Below are 8,321 nucleotides of genomic sequence, written 5' to 3' on the forward strand. Positions count from 1 at the left end.
ACAACAACAACAACAAGTCTAAACCAATCCCTTCCTTTTACAGCTGGGGAAACTGAGACTTAGGGAGTTAAAGTGGCTGAAGTTCCAACAAGAAACTTAGGTCCCTGTGGGGATATCTGCTGCAGACCCCAGGCCTGACATTAGGGTTCTGGCACCTTTGGTATTTCAGGAAAATAAAAGCAAGGGTATGGTGGGTAGGGAGAGGAAGACAGGGAAGCAAAACTAATTATATGTCAATTAGGATTAGGTTCAGCTGTGTATATACATTTGTTGTGTCCTTGTTAGGTATCACGGAGTCAGTTCTGACTCAGCAACTCTGTATATAACAGAACGAAACACTGCCCAGTCCTGTGCATTCTCATAATTGTTGCTATGTTTGAGCCCATTGTTGCAGCCTCTGTGTCAATCCATCTAATTGAGGGTCTTCGTGTTTTTACCTAACCCTCTACTTTATCAAGGGAGCTCTGGTAGCATAATGGCTAAGGCACTTGACTGCTAACCAGAAGGCTGGCGGTTCAAATCCACCAGCCACTCCTCGGAAGGAAGATGGGGCAATGTATTTCCTTAGTGATACTGCCTCTGAAACCCAAGGACAGGTTGCTATGTGTCGGGTCCAACTCAATGGCACATAACAACAACAACAACAACTTTATCAAGCATGATGTCCTTCTCCAGGATGTCCTTCACCAGGAGACTGGTGCCTCCTGGTAACATGTCCAAAGTACATGAGATGATGTCTTACCATTTTTGCTTCTAAGAAGCATTCTGATTATACTTTATCCAAGACAATTTGTTTATTCTTCTCACAGTCTATGGTATATATTATTTTTTTGCCAACACCACAATCCAAAAGCATCAACTCTTTTTCGGTCTTCTTTACTCATTGTCCAGCTTTCATATGCATATGAGATTGAAAGTACCATGGCTTTGGTCAGGCACACCTTAGTCCTCAAGGTGACATCTTTGCTTTTTAAAACTTTAAATAGGTCTTTTGCAGCAGTTTTGCTCTAGGTCATTTGATTTCTTGACTGCTGCTTCCATGGGTGTTGATTGTGGATCCAAATAAAATGAAATCCTTCACTTCAATCATTTCTCCATTTCTCATGATGTTGTTTATTGGTCCAGTGGTAAGAATTTTCATTTTCTTTATGTTGAGATATAATCCATACCAAAAGCTATAGTCTTTAATCTTCATCACTAAGTGCTCCAAGTCCTCTTCACTATCAGCTAGCAAAGTTGTGTCATCTGCATGCTCCACCTGATGCCACGCTCTTCTTCATAAAGTCCAGAATCTCAGAAAATTTGTTCAGCATACAGATTGAATAAGAATGGTGAAAGGATACAACACTGATGCACACCTTTGCTGATTTTAAGCCATGCAGTATCTCCTTGTTCTGTTCAAACAACTGTCTCTTGGTCTATGTAAGGTTCCACATGAGCACAATTAAGTATTCTGGACACCCCGTTCTTCACAATGCTATCCATAATTTGTTATGATTAACAAACTCCAATGACTTTGCATAGTCAATAAAACACAGATAAACATCTTTCTGGTATTCTCTGCTTTCAGCCAAGATCTATCTGATATCATCAGTGATATCCTTCTTCTCAATCTGGCTTGAATTTCTGGCAGTTCCCTGTCAATGTCCTGCTGCAACTTCTTTTGAATTATCTTCAGCAAAGTTTTACTGAATGTGATATGTTTTGGTTACCTAGTGCTGCTCTGACAAGAATATACCACAAATGGGATGGCTTTAACAAACAGGAATTTATTTTCTTACAGTTTGGAGACTTTAAGTCTGAGTTCAAAGTGCAAGGCTCTATGAGCTGGGTGAAAACCCTTCAATCTTGGGCTTCAGCTGTGCCTCCTGCTCCCAGCCCACTGAAGCTGGAGGCTTTTCTTCACTTAGCTGCTGGCTGCTGAGACCGACAAGCCTGAGGTCAACAAGTAACAAGGCATAGTCTCAATATTACCAAACCACACAGCAGGCCATTAATTCAACTCCATTAAAAGTCTCCAGATCTAAAGAGCATAGCAGGCTGCTGAACAACAACTCGGCTACATGCAGGGTTCAAGTGTGCCATTAGCTAGAGACTGTTCCCAAGGCTTCACCTTATATACAGGAAGCAGACCACATGCTTAAAGCAGCTATTCAGCTGTTCACAGTAGATTCTACCATGGGGTTGATTACCATTCTCATCATGGGGAATACTACATCCAGCTACCCAGCCAATCAACCAGGCCCAGCCAAGTTGATACACAATCTTAACTACCACATGATATCATATTGTTTGATAATTTCCACATTCTGGTACATGACCTTTCTTTGGAATGGGCACAAATATGGATCTCTTCCACTCAGTTGGTCAAGTAGATGTCTTCCAAATTTCTTGGCATAGATGAGTGAGCTTTCAGTGCCGCATCTGTTTGTTGAAACACCTCAATTGGTATTCCATCAATTCCTGGAGCCTTGGTTTGTGCCAATGCCTTCATTGCAGCTTGGATTTCTTCCTTCAATACCATTGGTTCTTGACCATATACTACGTCCTGAAATGGCTGAACGTTAATCCTTTTTGGTATAGTGACTCTGTGTATTTGTTCTATCTTCTTTTGATGCTTCCTGCATTGTTCAATATTTTGCCCATAAAACCCTTCAATATCGCAATTCAATGCTTGAATTTTTTCTTCAGTTCTTTCAGCTTGAGAAATGCCAAGTGTGTTCTAACTCCAGGTCTTTTCACATTTTATTATAATACTTTAATTTTTCTTCTTGAGGTATCCTTTGAAATCTTCTGTTCCACTCTTTTACATCATCATTTTTGTTCATTCACTTTAGTTATTGTATGTTCAAGAGCAAGTTTCAGAGTCTCTTCTGACATCCATTTTGGTTGTTTCTTTCTTTTTAATGACCTTTTGGTTTCTTCATGCATGCTGTCATTGATATCATCCCATAACTCCTCTGATTTGGGGGGGAGCTCTGGTAGCATAGTGGCTAAGACACTTGCCTGCTAACCAGACGGCTGGCGTTTCAAACCCACCAGCCAATCCTCAGAAGGAAGGTTGGGCAATCCTACTTCCGTAGTGAAACTGCCTCGGAAACCCAAGGAGGGGTCGCTATGAGTCGGGTTTGACTCCACGACACATAACAACAACAACAAAGTGTTCAATGTGTCAAATGTATTCTTGAGATGGTCTCTAAATTCAAGTTAGGTCATACTTTGGCTTTCATGACTTTTTTTTTTTTTCTTCTACTTCAACCTAAACTTGCATATGAGCATATGCATGTTCACAGTCAGCCCCTGGCCTTGTTCTCATTGATATTAGGCTTCACCAGCTTCATTTCCACACATGTAGTTGATTCGATTCCTGTGTATTCTACCTGGCGAGGTTCATGTTTATAGTCCCTGTTTATGCTGTTTATGTTGCTGATAAAAGGTATTTACAATAAGTCATTGGTCTTTTTGTGTGTGTGTGTGTGTGTGTGATTTGGGTGAAAGTTTACAGAGCAAATTCACTTTCCATACAGCAGTTCATATACACTTTGTCTCATGACATTGACTACAATTTACCCCAATGCAACAGCTCCCCTCCCACTTCCTCCGATAGTCACCTCTTCCCTGTGTCCATCCCTCCATGCACTCCTGCCCCCTGAGCTATCTCCCTACGCATAAACAGCCCTTCTTTCTCCCATCATTGTTCTCTCCAAGGAGTTTATCTACCTCAGGTAAATGTTCAACTCATATGCCTGTCTTTTGTTTGGCTGGAAGAAGTTGTTGGTCTTGCCTAATTCTATCATGCAATCTCCCTTGTCATTTCCTTCACCAAGGCCATATTTTCCAACTACTGATCCTTCTTCTTTGTTTCCTATTTTTGCAATTCAATCACCAGTACATATGTATCTTGACTGAATATTTGATCAATTTCAGACTGTGAAATTTCTTCATCTTTGCCATTAGTGATTGGTGTGTAAATCTGAATAATAGTCATATTAACTGGTCTTCCTTGTAGTCAATGTTGTAGTTCAGGATATATCTTAACATGTTCTTCTTGGTAATGAATATGATGCCCTTCCTTTTCAATTTGTAATTCCTGGTATAGTACACCATATGATTGTCCAATTCAAAATAGCCAATACCAGTCCATTTCAGCTCACCAATGCATAGTATATTGATCTTTATGCATTCCATTTCATTTTGGGGAGGCAGTTAAATTTATTTCATGTAAGAGGTAAACTGAGGGATGAGGAAGGTACTTGTTCTTTTTATCCCTAACACTGTAATTATATCATAACATCTTGATGACTGGAACTCTGTATATATGTATACTCATGTATACATCCATGTGTACCTTTGCAGAATAGTTCTTAAGAAGGAAGTGATGTTATGGAAGGAATCTTTAAAAGAAAAAAAAAAAAAGGCAGTATTTAAACTTTATCACAGGTTGGGTTCTTCAGGAAGCTAACTCTGAGGTGAAGATTAGTTTCCAACACATTTATTATGGCATGCTTCCATAATAGGGGGAAAGGGAGCTGAGATTCAAACAGGTTCAATAGAATCAATTTTATTAAGCCTTGGACAGGACAAAGACAATCATCTAGGATGAGGGAAACCATCAGCATGTATACAGTACAGAAAGCTGAATGGAATCCCATTCTATTTCATTTTTAACAACTTCCAATTTTCCTACATTCATACTTCATACATTCCATGTTCCAATTACTAATGGATGCTTGCAGCTGTTCATTTTGAGTCATGCTCCATCAGCAAATGAAGGTCCTGAAAGCTTTATTCCATCCATGCCATTAATGTTGACTCTACTTTGAGGAGGCAACTCTTCACAGTTGTATTATTTATTTATTTATTTATTTATTTATGCATTTTACTTTAAAGAACAGAAATTTATTTTCTCAGTTCTATAGACTAAAAGGTCAAATCAAGGACTTGTCCATTTTTTCTGTGGACCTCTCTACTAGTTTATGGTGACCACTGATAATCCTTAGGAGCTCTGATGGCATAGTGCCTAAGGCATTTGACTGCTAACCAGAAGGCCGGCAATTCAAACCCACCAGCCACTCCTTGGAAGGAAGATTGGGCAATCTACTTCCGTAGTGACACCTCCTCAGAAACCCAAGAAGTGGTCACTATGAGTCAGATCTGACTTGATGGCAGTGAGTTTGGTTTTTTTGGTTTGGGTAATCCTTGGCATTCCATTCCTGCTTAAAGATACATCCTCACAGTTGTATTTTGAGTACTTTCCAAACTGAGGAAACTCACTGCCATGGCGTCAGATTGGTTGGGCTATCTACTTCTGTAGTGACACTGCCTTGGAAACCCAATGAGGGGTTGCTATTTGTCAGATCTGACTCCACGGCAGTGAGTTTGGTTTTTGGTTTGGTCCAAACTGAGGGGCTCATTCATCTTCTGGCACTATAGCAGGTAATGTTCCCCTGCTATTCACAAGGTTTTCAGTGGCTAGTTTTTTCAGAAGTAGATCACCATGTCCTCCTTCCTAGTCTGTCTTAGTTTGGAAGCTCCTCTGAAACCTGTCCACCATGGGTGATCCTGCTGGTATTCAAAATACCATTGGCATAGCTTCCAGCATCGCAGCAACATGCAAGCCACCACAGTATGACAAACTGACAAACGAGTGGTGGATGTATATACTAGTAAACCCAAATATCAGTGGTTGAAACAATAAAGAAGGTTGTCTTTCTCATACATAAAGCAAGAGGTGGTGGTAGACAGAGGTCAATGTGTAGGATCCATCATCTTCAGAGAGCCAAGCTCCACTAACCTTAGCCTCCGGCTAAGGAGAACCAACAAGGTACCTCAAAGTCCATTGCTGGGGTTCCAAGCAGCAGGAAGGAAAAGTGGGAAGAATAAGTGGAGGAGGACTTTCCAGCTGATGAAGCTCAATTTAAGAAGCCTTTCTGGAATTTCTTGTATCTCATTAGCAGAACTTAGTCATATGGCCACACTGAGGGGCAAAAAAGCCTGGGAGATGAAGGTTTTATTTTTGGTGGGAATGTCCGGAATAAACCAGTTGCCATCAAGTTGATTCCCACTCATGGCCACCTCATATGTGTCAGAGTAGATTGTGCCCCAGTAGATTTTTTAGAAGTAGATCATCAGGACTTTTTCTGAGGTGTCTCTGGGTGAACTCAAATCTCCAAACTTCTGGTTAGCAGATAAACAAGTTAACTGCACCAGCCAGGAACTCCAGGTAGCAATGTGCTCAGGTATGAATTGAGGTTCTATTACTAAGGAATGAGTGATAAAAAGCTTTTCAGTAGGCAATCAGCAGTCTCTGCCATAACTTATTGGGAAGAATGTGAGTTGGCAATTTCCACCTGATAGCTCCAGGCCTGGGGTATTTAGTGACTGTGACAAAGCAGCATTGGGCTAGTGGAATAGCACTGCTAGCTGCCTCCACTTACAACATTCTAGGGTCCTGGAAGCACTGCATCTCTGGAGGCTTGGTATAAGGGGAATGGTTGAGTGGATGGTGGGAGGGCCTGAGGTCTCCCAGCCCTGCAAGGGAATGTGGCCCTTAGAGAGCCCAGCTTGCTCTTCCAGGCTTTAGCCTTCCACCTTCATCATCCAGCCCTCCCTGCCATCTCAATGGCTTTTCTGGCCCCTTTAATTAAAGGAATGTAGGAGAAGCTACTTCTGTTTAGGTCAAAAAAGGAATTAGATTCCCACAAATGGTTGCCTCAGTGAGAGCTGTTTCCAAATTAGATCTTGGGAAGGGCAGCAATTGTTCCCAGGCAGGAGAGACTGAGGAAAGAGTTGGAGCCAGGCCTGATGTTGGATGTGGACTGACTGGGCAGCCTCAGGCCTTTTACAAAGCTGGAAGATTCTGAACACATTCCCAAAAATGTAAAATAGAGGAGCCAGCATTGATTACCTTCCATGCTAGTTCAAAGTCACACTTCCTAGGTGAGAAGTTGAGGAATGTGCTCAAGTTCCCCTCATCTGATGACCTCATGCTCTCTCTACTCCTAACCAAACCCAACAAACCCAAAACTATCAAGATGAGAACTGCCTCCGTAGGGTTTTCAAGGCTGTAAATCTTTACAGATGCACACTGTCCATCTTTTCTCTGCAGAGGAGTTGGTGGGTTTGAACCACTGACATTTTGCTTAGCAGCTCAATGCTTTAACCACAGTGCCACCAGAGTTCTCTTACTCCCAGCCAGTTGCTGTCAAGTCACTTCAAATTTATGGAGACACCAGAGTAGAACTTTGCTCCACAGGGTTTTCAGTGGTGGTTTTTTTTGGAGGTAGATCACAGAGCCTTTCTTCCGAGCCTCCTCTGAATGAACTTGACCCTCCAAAGTTTTAGTTAGCAGCCAAGTATATTAACCATTTCTACACCCAAACTCCTAGGACTCCCTCTACACTCCAGCTCTTTCTATATTGAGTTGGGAACCACGTAAACAGACATATGATCAACAGGAACCTAGAACAGCTTGGTCCTTGTCCATGCTTTCTTGGCTTCCACTATCAAAAAGGCTAGTAACCAGGTAGTTCTGATAACTGAAAACTGTCCTTGAGGCATGGCTGCAGGAAGGAATTTGGGATATTCCTTGAGGGACTTATCAGGGAGAGGGTAGAAAGAGTGCCTCTGAGGAACCACTGAGGCTAGACTGATGCCCTGCATGTCAGGACAAAGCCAGTTGTGAGAACTGCCCAGGAGATACATGTGTGTTCAAAATCAGAACTTCCTATGGCAGCTGGCTAGAGCAGAGCAACCTGCTTGTGGTACTTCCACTCAGAGGCAGTACACAGGTCAAGCTTTGGGGACCACCTTTCAGAGGGAGGGGATGATGATGATTGTGGGCTGAATGACCAACTAGGTCTTTTGCATTCTTTAGATCCTCTAGTGATAATAGTAATAGCCAAACTGAGCACCTTCTGTGTATATGTATCATTTCATCTCACTTTAAGAAGTTACTGTTATTGCCATTTTACAGATGAGAAAACAGATCTAGGAAGACTTGTTAATGTACACAGCTGGTAAAGAGCCTTTATACTTCCAAAAGGTTTAGGTGCATAGGAGCCCATGATACCAATGGGAGGCAGCACCCTTCATTCCTGATATTTTATCTCAAGCCTCCAAACAGCAGTCATGGGACCTGCCCAGGGACACACAGATGTTCCCCTCTTAGGAAGCAGATTAGGAAACTTAGCCACTTAAACAAAGTGGTCACAGTCCCTGAAGACATGGCAATCTAAAAGCAGCTCTGATGGACACTCCCAAGAAATTACAGACTCAGGTTTTTAAAGACATTGGCACTAAAGGAAAATGTCATGAACAGT

Source organism: Orycteropus afer, unplaced genomic scaffold (genome assembly GCF_000298275.1).
Source record: "Orycteropus afer afer isolate SDZICR_OR568_19922 unplaced genomic scaffold, OryAfe1.0 scaffold00110, whole genome shotgun sequence".
In the NCBI taxonomy this organism is placed as follows: domain Eukaryota; kingdom Metazoa; phylum Chordata; class Mammalia; order Tubulidentata; family Orycteropodidae; genus Orycteropus; species Orycteropus afer.